Genomic DNA, 14,214 nt, shown 5'->3' with positions numbered 1-14,214 from the left:
AGTCTATCCATAATCACCCATATGGCATCCACACCCCTCGCCGTCCTTGGCAATTTCGTAATGAAGTCAATCGTGATCTCCTCCCACTTCCACATGCGAATGGGTAGCGGCTGGACCTTACCATGAGGCCGCTGATGCTCGGCATTGACCTTCCTACAGGTCAAGCACCGCTCTACAAACAAAGCAATTTCCCGCTTCATGCAGGGCCACCAATAACTCAGCCTCAAGTCCCTATACATTTTCGTAGCTCCTGGATGTATAGAGAACCTGGACTTATGCACTTCCTCCAATATCTTCTTTCTCACTCCCCCAGTCGCCGGTACCCACACCCGACCACACTGCATCAAGAGGCCTCGACTATCCTTGACAAACAAAGGATACTGTCCTCGGATCCTCTCTACCTTCCAATTCTCTTTCTTCACTCCCTCAACTTGAGCCTCTTTGATCATCTCCAACAATGGAGAGATCACCGTCATCCTCAAACACACGTTCCCAATCGGGGAACCTGCCGTCTTACGGCTCAAAGCGTCGGCCACTACGTTGGCCTTCCATGGGTGGTATAAAATCTAGCAATCATAGTCTTTTAGCACGTCCAACCACCTTCTTTGTCGCATGTTGAGGTTCTGCTGGTCCATCAAATACTCCAGACTCTTGTGGTCGGTGTAAATGGTACACCGCACTCCATATAAGTAATGCCTCCAAATCTTGAGGGCAAACACCACTGCCCCTAGTTCCAGATCGTGAGTAGGATAATTTGCCTCACGTGGCTTCAACTGTCACGAGGCATATGCTATCACGTGCCCTCTCTACATTAGTACGCACCTAACCCTAAAATCGATGTGTCACAGTACACCACCAAATCATCTAATCCCTCCGGTAGTACAAGTATCGGAGCCTCGCACAATCTCCGCCTCAAGGTCTCGAAGGTCAACTGTTGATCCGTACCCCACCGAAACGTCACATTCTTCTTGGTCAGACGGGTCAATGGCACCGCAATCTTGGAGAAATCCTGGATAAATCTTCGGTAATAACCCACTAAACCCAAGAAGCTACGAATCTCTGATGCATTCTTCGGTACTTCCCACCGCATCACAACCTCAATCTTGGCTGGATCAACCGAAAACCCTCCTGGTTGATGATATGCCCCAAGAATTGTACCTCTCGCAGCCAGAAATCACATTTGGAGAACTTGGCATACAGCTTCTCCGCCCTTAGGGTCTCCAGCACCTCCCTTAAGTGCTGCTCGTGCTGCTCCCTGGTCTTAGAATAGACCAGGATATCATCAATAAAAACGATCATTGACTGATCAAGCATCGGTCTGCACACCTTGTTCATGAGATCCATGAATGCTATTGGGGCATCAGTGAGCGCAAACGACATCACCACAAACTTATAGTGCCCATACCGAGTCCTGAAAGCCATCTTCGGTATGTCCTCGTCTCTAATCCTCATCTGATGATACCCTGACCGAAGATCAATCTTGGAAAACCAAGACGCACCCTGCAGCTGATCGAACAAATCATCGATCCTCGGCAACGGATAACGGTTCTTCACCGTTACCTTGTTTAGTTCCCTATAATCGATACACATCCTGTGGGATCCATCCTTCTTTTCACGAAAAGGATCGGTGCACCCCACGGGGAACTGCTCGGACGAATGAACCCTCGGTATAACAGCTCCTGAAGCTGTGTAGATAACACCTGCATCTCGGGTGGTGCCAACCGATATGGTGCCTTTGCTATCGGAGCGGCACCCGACACCAAATCGATGCGAAACTCCACCTGTCTCTCCGGAGGCACTCCTGGTAACTCTTCGGGGAAAACATCCTGAAAGTCCTGAACAACCGGCACACTACCTACATCCTTCGTGGTCTCTACCCTTGTATCCGAGATATAAGCCAGAAATCCTGAACAACCCTGCTGCAGGAACCTTCTAGCCCTCGCAGCTGAATAGAGGGTCGGCCCATGCGATGCCCTATCACCATGTATCACCAGTTCTCCCCCACTTGGGGTTCGAACCCTCACCAACTGATGCTCACAGTCAATCATGGCCCCGTTGGCCCCCAACCAATCCATTCCAATAATCACTTTCAGCCCTCGCAACGGTATCTGGACTAGGTCGACACGAAATCTCTCACCAAGCACATTCAGGACACAGTCCCGATACACCCTCGCAATACTAACGGTGCGGTCATCTGCAATCTCCACCTCGAGCGGGGAATTCAAAGTTCCCGGCGCGTCCCAGAACTTCTTGCGAAGCACAAGAGATACGAACGATCGGGTAGCACCCGAATCAAACAAGACATGAGCAGACATACCATTGACCAAAAAGGTCCCTATACAAGCATATAGTACACATAAGCAAAACGGATACATAGAGCAGAGAAGAACAAATACGTACCAGCCACAATGTCTGGCGCTGCCCGTGCCTCCTCGGTAGTCAGCTGAAATGCACGGCTCTTCACTGCTGGAGCTTTAGCCTTAACAGGGAGGCCATCGGTAATCCTCATTGTGGCGGGCGCGGGGGCCGCCACTGCTCCTCCCTCTCTCTGCAACCTCGGACAATCGTCCTTTTTGTGGCCAGTCTGGTTGCAGTGGAAACATATCAAGCCATTTCTGGGGCAGTCCCTGCTTACGTGGACCGGCTGACCACACGTATAACACACCAGGTTCGACCCCCGACAAGCTCCCCCATGAGATCTCCCACACTTGGCACACCGGCCACGGCCCTGATGGCCCTTACTAGATGCATCAGAGGTCTTAGGCTTCTTAGCCCGACCTACTGCTGCATGTGCTTGCTCAGGCTTCCGCTTGGTGCGGAAGTCTAACTCCATCTCCTGCTCACGGGCCTTCTCCACCATCTCATTAATGGTTTTGCACCCCGTAAAACTCACAAACTGCCGAATATCATCCCTCAGCATGGAATGATATCGGGTCCGCCTCATCTCCTCATCTGTAGCATACTGCGGGATCAACAAAGCTCGTTCCTGAAACTTGGCGGTGATCTCCGCCACAGTCTCGGTGGTCTGCTGCAAGTCATGAAACTCCTTCACTAGCTGTTTCACCTCAATGGGTGGTGCAAACTCCGAATCAAATCGCCGAACAAACTCAGCCCATGTCATCTCAGCCACCCCACCTGGCTAGTAACCTCGCCCCACCAATCCCGAGCCCTATCACTCAGCATATAAGAAGCAAACCCAACCTTTGCCGCATCCGGGCAGGAACTCGTGCGCTGAGCGTTCTCAATATCCGCCACCCAGCGTCGGTTGACAATGGGGTCCCTGACCCCGAAAAACTCCGGCACTCCGCACGCCTTGAACTCCCGAAACGAGGGAGTTTGGGCCCCAACCTGGCCCGCATCAATCTCAGCTTTGAATGCCCTGAGCCTCTCCTCCATAATGTCTATAATGCCCTCCTTGACCGTCCTAAAAATGACTGGGGTAGCGTTAAGGTAGCGTCAAGGATACCCCTGGTAACCTTGGCTGCAATAAGATCGTGCAACCTCTCATCAATGACATCAGTAGTGTCTCCTGATCCCGCCCCGGATCCAGATCCCGATCCTAATCCCCCCGCTCCAAATCGTGTCATCACCATGCTGTTCTGAAATATCATAAATCACAATGATCAGGATTTCCATATAAGGGATCTTCCCGCGCCGGTCCTCTTTGAAATCGTCAGATCTAACATTGGTTTGGGTACAGGTCCTGTGCTTCCAGTAGTACGGGCCCAATACTACCTTCCACACCTACCTGTACCTTTCCCCACTGCCCTACCTAAAGACTCCAATTTGTCCTGCGACCAAACCCTGTCCCACAACTACCGCGCACATAAATCTCAGGCTGTCCTAAGATTTACTCTACTCATATCAATCAAACTACTCATAACAGGTTGCCTTCATGCATGCAAATTGTACACAGAAAAGGATCAAATAGACTTTCGAATAAAAGATTCTACCCTAGGACCACAACCAAACAAGGAACAGGAAATAAGGCCAAATCAATCATTCTGAGGCTATAAGCTCCTAACCAGATACAATTTTAAAAGCATACACATAGCAAGTTCCATATAATCAACAAGGCTCAAATATCAGTATAACATGGCTAACATATTGGGGAACCACTTACTTGGCTCGGCTGATCACGCGCGTTGCACTCTCATCTTTTCATTTCCTTTTGAAAAACTTTTTGAAAACAATTTTACCATTTCCTTAGTTTGAGTCCTCACACACCCAAGAGTATGCCCGAATCCCTCAAACCAAGGCTCTGATACCAACTTGTAACAACCCGATTTTTTTTCAAAGAAATATTTCATTTTTAATTAATCAAACACATTTCCATAAATCATGAAATTCCAAAGCAATTGTTTTCAAATCCATATTCATTACAACTTTATTTTCAAATGTCAGAGTGTCCTATAAAATCGTCTGAGAGAGAATGCACGTCGTGCCATCAAGCTTTGCCCTTGCCCTTGGACTCAGATGAACCTGAAACAAATCCATAAACTGTAAGCTAATGCTTAGTGACTCCCCCAGAGCATATCCCACACACAAACCACATAACACATATCAAATTATCCATAAGCTACATATATCACATAAGCCATGCATTCAACAAATAAGGAAGCCCTGGAAACCCTCCCGGGGTCTTACACCGAATGCCACGGGAACCCCCACGTCGTCTTTATCTGCCATGGGAACCCCCACCTGGTATTCCTGCCTTGGGAACCCCCCACAAGGTCTTCCTGCCTTGGGAACCCCCACAAGGTCTTCCTACCAAACAAGACATAATGCAAACTATGCAAGCAAATATATTAGGATGCCATGGAAACCCTCCAAGGTCTTATACCAAATGCCACGGGAACCCCATGTGGTCATTCATGCAAATGACATACTATCATATCGTATATTCAATCAATAAACCGCATCTCATAAAATGGGCCAGCCTTGGTGCTTTAGACCCATTGATATGGTGAGAAGACTCACCTTAGGAATGCTGAACTGGAACTCTGAATTCAGATTTGTCCCGCACTGCCTCTTCTCAACTACCTATAACCATCAAGTGATTCACTTAACACCATCCCATAAATTCCCTCAGAGTCAACCCTGGACAAAGTCAAAGTCAAGGTCAACAGTCAATGTTGACCTTAACTTGTCGAGTAGAACCTGCCACTCGTCGAGTTCCTTGCATCACTCACCGACTCGCCGAGTCACACGAGAGACTCGTCGAGTTCCTTGATGTTCACGGCCGTAAACTTCCAACCGAACACCCTTGGCCGTGAACCTTTGACCGTGAACCCTTGGCCGTGAACCCTTGGTCGTGAATGAGAAAACCCTCTCGACTCGCCGAGTCACCAGAGCGACTCGACGAGTTCTCACGTATTCGGTCCTTTCCAGTGGGATTTAAGGTCTCAAACTTCAGATCCATAATCTCCTACTGAAGATGTCACGTAAAGTTGCAAACTTTACGTGCATTCAAGGCCTCACATGGCCAAAACACCCAAAACTAACCTTCAAACAAGGTTTTCATGCATGGAGAGGGGATAAGCTTATAAAAGATGTCACTTTATGATATTTGGGACCTAAGAAGGTCCAGATCTGAAACCATATCCTTGTGATAGGTCCAGATCCAAGCTTGATTCCATCTCCTCAAGGTTGGCCATAACTTCTAAAAATAAATCAAGGCTTAAGGTAGCAGATTAATACCTCAGACGGATGCCCAACACGAAATAGATGCTTGATCTAACACTTCTCCCTTGATACTTCCTCTTCAAACTTGGAATCCTCCCCAAAATCTCAAAGATAAGCTCCCAATTGTTCTTACTTCACACACTAGAGAGTTTGCGGTCGTGAACGTTCTTCTATCGTGTTAAGGGAGGCTACTAGGGCGGATAATGACGTTTATATAGGGGGCAATCCCTAAAATTAGGGTTTTCTCTAAACAGCTCTGACTCGCCGAGTCGGGCCTTCCGACTCGCCGAGTCAGTTCCGACCCGCGTCCAGGATGTCACGACCCTACTCGACGAGTTGGACTCCTAACTCGCCGAGTCCATGCATAAAATTTCCCTAAATGGCAAACTCCAGCAAATCCTCGAAATAGATGTTACAAAATCTGTGAAACCGACCACGAAGAGTTATTCCGAAGTTTTAGCCGGTAATCTATCTTTTTTTGTAAACAAAATATAATTGGGGATTAAACCGTATGTTGACATTTTTAGGACTTTATTGGAGATTTCCCAATAAACAAACATAGTACTTCAGCTGAAAATCAAGTTATGGCCCCTTGAACATGAAAAATCGTAATTCGAAGACAACAAAAACCCAAATTTGCCATGGATAAAATCAGTGAACTTGAAAAACCCAGAAATTATGACAAAATCGTTTCTAGAATTTTTTTGACAAAATCGTTTCAAATTCTAAGGTTTGACAAAATTGTTTATAAAACCCTTTGTAAATTTTGATTTATAGGGTTTTCAGATTCCGAGTTCTAAGATGTTCCATTTAGAGATTTTGAGTTCTACGTGTTGGATTTACATAAATTTTTGTCATTAGGGTTAAGATAAAGAACATATATGAATGGGGTTCACAAGTGTGTGTTCTTGTTTGGACGAAGAAGATCATCGGAGAACTCTAGTCAATAAAATTCATGTTTGGCAGAAACATACACTAGTTATTCATATAGTTGTTTTTTAATGAGGTAAACAAGATAAATAGTCACATATCCAAAAAAAAGAAAACATAAATAATTATATATATATATATATATATATATATATATATATATTATATATATATATATAATCAGTTAACATGTTTTGCTGAATTTTAAGAGTTACACATCATAATGCACTATATACAATCATTTTATGCATTTTAAAATCCTGAATCTTATTTTTTCGTCGATAATTGAAAAAGTCAAAGATAAGATTTGAAGGATATTAGCTTATCTTCCGATTTTCATGTATCTGTTTCCACTGTTTGACTTAGCCCCGTCTAAATACCCAATATTTTGCCCATTTAGTTGATCACGTTTAAATTTGAATTCCAGTTACGCTAATTATAAATCCGTTCTCATAAAATTTTCTCTCCTGAAACCTAGACCTAGATATCTCGAACGACCATATGCCTCCATCACCGTCGCTTTTTGCCTTCCCTACCTTTATCGATCTATTACATCAAAATATGCTTCCTAAGACACTATCTTCAAAAATCAATGCGGCCACCAACACTTTCACCACGAGAATATTCCACAAACCCATTTTGATATTGCATCATCAAATGAACAAGAACCCTTAAACTTGTAAGCATCTTCCCATTTATTTCACTTTTGATTTCTCATAGATCTTAGTTTTAGATTTCTCTGGTTCTATGTTTTTGTATGATACTGATTTATGTTTCCTCAAAGATATGTTTTTTGTTTAATAATAGATTTCTGAGTGAAGATTCATCCGACTCTTTTGCTTGATTTCGTTCTCAGATCTGGCATTGCACCACCGACTTTCTCTCCTTCATCCTCTTTGTCTCTCTTTAAAAACTGACACAATCTCTTTTTCTTTCTCTCCCTTTTTGTATCTCTCTCTAAGAAAATGCCTAAATTTATGTGTGTTTACAGGTTGTGGAATGGAAGGACTATGAAATAAAGTACCCAATAGATGAAGCCTTACGAAAGTCCATGGCTAGAGGTCTGTTTTTGTCAGTAATCTTCTATTTTCTTCACTGTTCTTCACATGTGTTTGGATATTTTAATATTGATTTCTCTATTTCTATGTATAAACAAACTAATGCTTCAAGAAACAACAACATATGTATATACTTCCCTTTTTTTTTCTGACCGAGTGTGTATCTTAAAGGTTTGTATCTATTAAATGCCGGTTGAACCATATTTTCATTAATATGGGGTAGAAACTAAATGTGACTGTGTGTGTTACTATGTGTCTCTGACTATGGGTATGTGTTTACTTGTACAGCTATGAATGCGAAGGATCTCTTACCAGTGTTGAAGACAATTCTGAACTGAAGAGTTGGTTGAATGTGGATTAGATAAATAATAAGAATTGAATGCATGCTTCATAATTAACTATTGAATGTTACTTGGTAATTTGATAGTAGTTGTTGCTCTATAATTGGTTGTGTTTTTGTTAAATTCAATCATATATGTTAGTAATGTCATCATTATTTTTTTCTTTCTTTCAGTTAAAAGTTTTGAGATGAAGCAGATTTTTCCTTAAATGAAACCTTTATTGATTTGTAAGGCACAAAACATCTTCAATATGCACATTTGTTTTTAACTATGTATGTATTGATTTCATGGATTTCGGTCTTGATATGGACAAGATACAAAGATACAACAATTGTATCTCTGTTTGATTTAGTTTTTATTTGGATTTACAGGTACAGTTTGTAGAAAGTGGAAGAACAACCATTGATGCAATAAAAGTAGGTAATTTGTTTTTATTTTTTGTTTTTTTTGGATATTCTCTGTTTTTGCAGGTGTGAGCGTCTTTTTTTCATTTTTATGTGTTTTTGTGTGATTTGGATATTGATTCACTAAATGGATTTATGGAGATTTGTTGCTCCATATCCAGGTAACATTTTGAGCAAATTCTGTTTGAATTCAATCAAATGGATTTTTGGATTTTAGTTTGATCGTACAGTATTGTTAACCTAGATCCACCTTTTTATTTTCACTCGGAATAATTTGGTAGGACAAATTGATGGTGGCGGTGGTTGGTTTGATGAATCTGTAAAACTCAAGGAGCTTTTCCAACATCTGTTGATGTTGTCAATATCTTCTCCATCAGCCACAACCCCTATTGATTAAGAAGCATGTTGATATATATTTAGACAAAATCAAGCTCATGATGTGGGTTTCTGTAGGTACCAGATGATAACTGAAAACCATTGTATCCAATCTACTTCTTATGCTATTTTTTGTCTGATTCAGATTAACAAAGAAAACCTCATTTTTTCTTGCATTTTCTACTTTTACCCCCACATTCAGCTTCAATCTATGATATGTTGGTTGTACTGTGATTAAGCTAGCTACTGCTTACCAAATAAAAAATTATTTGAAATAGTTGTAATGGTGCAAATAGTTTTATAATAGAAACACACTTTCCTTGATTTTTTAATTGTTCCATTTAGATTGGGATGAGAATTGCTTACACAATCAACAATAAAGGTTCTGTATTGCCATAGTAATTCGTTGAGTGGCAAAGACTACTATGTTAGGATGATATATTGTGTGCCAAGCTTCATTTGGTTGATCTTGCTGGTTCAGAAATGGCAAAAAAAAGGGGATGATGTTATGCGTTTATGGAAGGTATGATGGCATTTAACATACTGACCATAAGATATAAAACTGTTTTTTTGGTTTGCTGATTATAATGTGTTCTGCTATGTTCGTTTTCTCTGTTTTCAAGGAGGAGTTGTCATTTATGGGAAAAGTGTTATTGCAATGGTAGAAAGTGACTTTTTGTGTTGACATGGATTGTCGGCTGTCTAAGAGTTGTAATTATATGGTTACCTGTAGTTTTTGATGTTGCAAGAGTGGGTAAAAGTTAACAGATTTTAGATTTATAATGTTGTAGATACTTTTAAATAAGACATTTAAGCCATATATAATAATAACATATGCTATTTATAATGTTGCAAACACTGTTTACAATTCTTGAAGTTTATCTTTCAGATTTTTTTTTGTTCTCTTGCATCCACGTAAAAATACGATTAAGTTTATATTTTTTTTATTTGATATTGATATGTTTATTGGATTAAATTCTACAATTCATTAAGTTTAATTATTTATGTAAGATGAAAATTTGAGTTTCTCTATTAAATAAGCAAAACCTCATAATTCTAGGATAAAAATTAATACAAAAATTAATACAGTGATATATTTTTGAGTAATTGTTAATTTTAAAACGAAAATTTATTATGGATTTTGTTTTTTCATCGATTTGATTTTAACTATGGTGAATTATAATTATAACAATTCTAATTTCTAAATGAATGTAAAATCAATAACCAAATTTAGCTATAAAATATATTAAAAAAGGTCATCTTCTTTTATAAATACCAACAAAATATTAGTATTTAATAACATGTGACAGAAAAACATCAAATTTAATTGAACCGAAACTTTAAATATATTTTACCAATCACATATAAGTTTTCATATATAGTATTGGAGTGACATTTCAGATTTTCTCATTTGCTTTTGGTTTCCCTATTTCTTTATCACCTTTTTTTTCCCTTTTAGTTCATATTTTGATAATTTATTAGGTGTGAGATCCATCTATTACATGAGTTTATTTAAAAGAAAAATTAAATATAAAATTTTAAACATTTGAAAAGATTGAATTTATGACAAAAAAGTAAAAACAAATAGTTGAATTATTAAAATTAAATTTAGTAGTTTTGAAATTACAAAGAAAGTCCATTAATGAAATTGATATGCATTTATTATTATTTATAACATTTAAATACTATGTGGAATTCAATAAAATGAAAAAAAACCATAAAATAACATGTGGAAAAAAAATAAAATGAAAATAATAAGAAAAAGTCATGTAGCATAATATATTAGAAGGTGACAAGTGCCAAAATCATTTTTATTTATTAGAGAGGATAAAATTTGTTTATGTTTTCATGTTTTCTTTTATTTTTATTTTTTTGTTTTGTCTATAGTGTTCACAACAATTGGAACAAAAAAAATCATCTTATAGCGATCTCAAAAATAGATGTCGTAAGCTTAGGTTTTGAAGATCTCTACACTGTCAACAACGTAAAACACAACTATCTGCGTAAAAAATTAGTCGCCTCTATAAACTAATTTCTTACAAAAACTATTCGCACCCGTCGGTTGGCGCGGGTAAACGGCTAGTACCTTAATAAGCATTTAGCTTCAAATGCTGAATTTTAAGAGGTACAACCCTCAATGCATCATATACAACAATTTTATGCATATGAATGAAAAAGTCAAATAAGATGATAAGATTTTGAATTATTCAAGGTTTGACCAATTGTTCCTCCAATTGAATCGGTCTAACAAACTCCCCGTTATATCACTTCATCCGATTTTCAGTTTAAAACATACATTGATGCTTGAATTCCAAAAACTAAAAATATTCTCTCTAAAACATTGGCATCGACATTACTCTTGACATAAGTTTCTTTGAACCTGTGTCTCTTCACTTCTAATCTTCTTTCCTAACTCAATTTTTGGGTTTCTGTTACTTAAAACCTCTATGGTTTTTTTTAGCTTCATGTTATGGAGGTTGCGGTAACACCACCGTCAAAGATCTACACACACACATATTTCTCTCATCTTTCTATCCACAAACCCTAATCAAAGCCACTATCACCATCTGCATCGCTAACACAACCACCACCACCACCACTCTCATCCTTCTCTTCCGTAATCGGCGACCTTCAACACCACACACCACCATCCTCGATTTTATCGGTTACATATTTTTCTAATCTATGTTTTATTTGGATTTCCAGGACTCCGATGAAGTCTGCACCACCATTACTGTCATCACCACCCTTTGTTCCAGTCGCGACCATCCATCCAGGTACGATTTCACATAAGCTTTCAACACCTTCTTTCGTTCTCTTTTCTTCATCTGTTCCGATCACCAGTGCACATCACCTTAATCTTCCTATTTGGGAACACTTTTCTATTAGAAACCCAAAAGGATTCTCTTTGTGTGTGTCTATCTCGCTGAGAAAACTTTCATTTGACTTTTTTGTTATCTTTTCATTATCATTTTTCTTTTGCTGTAGGATAAAATTGCGAAGACCAGCAAGAAATAAAGATATATGTGTGTGTGTCTGATGATATCATGCTCCAATCCTCACTCTCTATCTCGATTTCAATCCTTAGAACTTACTCTCGATCTAGATATTTTGCAGATAAGAGACAGCCTACGATTTCAAGCCCTAAATTTAATCAGTGAGCCTTTTTTTCGTTTTTCTCCTTCTTCATATGCATTTCTGTGGAAAGACAATTAAACTCTCATGTGGTTGAAAAAAATTCAGATCTCTAAGTCTTTGAAGCCTCTTTCTTTATCAACATGTGACAGTTCACAGGTTGTTAGTCCTAATCAGGATAACCAGTCTCCTCATTTATTACATGACCCTATGAAAACACCAAATATGATCTTCGTTGATGTTGATGGGTGATGGATACTTTATCTAGATAGTAGTGTTTTATCTTGCTTTACTTTTGCCGATCCCCAATTTTTTTTTATATATTTTCTTGATTTTGGGAACTAATTGAGATCTTACTTTTCTACATGAAATAGAGGAATATAGGGTATTTTTTTTAGTTCTTTGGAGGGTAACCAAGTTAGAGAACATATTCTTCTCTACAAGTATTTTCCTTTAGAATGGAGGATGAATAAGTGCTTACTGGGATCTTTTTTGGTGGTCATACACCACCATTGAATCCATAATGTACATTTAGTTTATTGTGTTTTATCATCTTTTCTTTTGTAAATGTCTTCAATCTTCATCTATATACATATCGAAAGCACCATCAATAGTTGTTGGTTCAATCCTGGAATCATTTCTCTCATCAGTGGCTTCTCATCATTCTAACCTCGTGTACCAAAGCTGAAACCCATGCCCAAAGGATGAATTTAAGGTCATACCGCCACCACCAATGATATCTGCAAATGAGGAGGTAAGTGTGTCCTAACCATTAGTTAAAATTTTTAAGGATTCCTTCCTGCATAAAAGATACTGATATAGTTTTTCTTAAAAATCGACTATAATTTTGATTTTCACCGGTTTTGTCACACAATTGGTGTTGTTGTTGTTGTAAGCATGTTTTAGTGTTTGGATATTTTTTTTGAGCTGTGCTTTTGCTAATAATTTAATTTAATATTTACTTGTAGCTGAATCTTGGTGCTGTGAATCCTGATGAACTTGGATATGTTGAATCCATTTCTATTGAGGAAATTGGTGGTGTTAGGCTATGTAAGGATTATAATTTTTTTTTTGCAAAAGACAAAAATGCCCCTGTCATAAAAAATAACCTTTATCTTTTGATGTGAATGTTGTAAGAAACAAAGAAGGTGGGAACTTTGACACCACTATTTTGCTGCATCCATATATGGATAGGATATTGGATGACCTGGAAATGACTGTCGATGATGGTGTAAATACTTACAAGGTAACCATATTTCTTCATCTTTCTTTTTGTTAGACAATTTAATTTAATTTGTTTTTCTTCTCTTTTTTTTGGGTTTGGTAGCATAAACCATCAAGTGTTTGTGGGATTTTTTCAGTAAAAAATGGAGGTACACTGCTATTAAGCAAAAAAAATGTACATGGATTATATTCGTAGTTGATGATATTCTTTACAATATTTCATGTATAATATTTTGATTTTAGTGCATCAGGTACACAAAAGTAACAAAAATAACTACATGATGTGGTGCTTTTGATCACAATGGAGACAATAAAATCAATTGGATCTTTCATGTGTGAGAGAGGCTTATAAAGTGTTTAATTATTATCACTTGGAATGTTGGACTGTTTGGATTTGGTATTATTCTTCGGTTTAAAGATCAAAGTAGAGATGTTTAAGACTAGAATATTGGAATCGGCATCATTAGCCAAAAAAAAAGTGTAATTTTGAAAGAATCTCTTAATATGTGGATTTGAAAGGTTTAGGATGTGCAAATATATTGAGTTGTAACTTTTACATATACAAATGACTTAAAATAAAAATAGATCTACTCTTTTCTATTTTACTTATAAAAATGTCTTGGAGTAAGGTGAAATAAGAAAAATGAAATAGGAAAAAATGATACGATTTAATACTTGTAGTTTGTTATTATTTGTTATGGTTTTCTTATTTACTTTATATTTATTATATTGAATATAAATTCAATTTTATCACTTTGCATTAAATTCATAGAACGAAATAATCATATATGTTTTCAAATAACTAAAATAGATATATAACTCTTAATAATATGGGTAATTTAATGGATATAAATTAATACAGAAGTAGTGTACTTATCAGCAAAACTAAACATCACAAACTTAAACAAGTCTTTAATTTTCATAAATTAGAATAACTTGTAAAACATTATTTTTAATGGTATTCTCATAAGTTTTGTTATAGAAATATTTGTAATTTGACATAAAGTTTTAACTTTAAAAAAAGTCCAACAAAAGCAAAATCCTAAACCTAAACAAGCAACA

At 38.1% G+C, this 14,214-nt stretch overlaps 1 long non-coding RNA gene across 4 annotated transcripts; it reads left to right on the top strand.

The window, feature by feature from the left end:
- Positions 1-11,104: 11,104 nt before the first annotated feature.
- Positions 11,105-13,693, top strand: LOC145156414 (uncharacterized). Of its 4 annotated transcripts, none has more exons than XR_013736680.1 (6): positions 11,105-11,570; positions 11,782-12,682; positions 12,897-12,978; positions 13,066-13,174; positions 13,256-13,301; positions 13,404-13,693. It is a non-coding gene; the product is annotated as an uncharacterized LOC145156414 (long non-coding RNA). The 4 variants fall into 4 exon arrangements; XR_013736679.1 differs by having other exon boundaries at positions 13,396-13,693; XR_013736682.1 differs by lacking the exon at positions 13,256-13,301.
- Positions 13,694-14,214: the final 521 nt, after the last annotated feature.

Source organism: Lactuca virosa, chromosome 2 (genome assembly GCF_052849685.1).
Source record: "Lactuca virosa cultivar CGN04683 chromosome 2, Lactuca_virosa_CGN04683_v6, whole genome shotgun sequence".
Taxonomy (NCBI): Eukaryota; Viridiplantae; Streptophyta; class Magnoliopsida; order Asterales; family Asteraceae; genus Lactuca; species Lactuca virosa.
The sequence above is the reverse complement of the archived record's forward strand: the minus strand, read 5'-3'. Positions and strand labels throughout refer to the sequence as shown.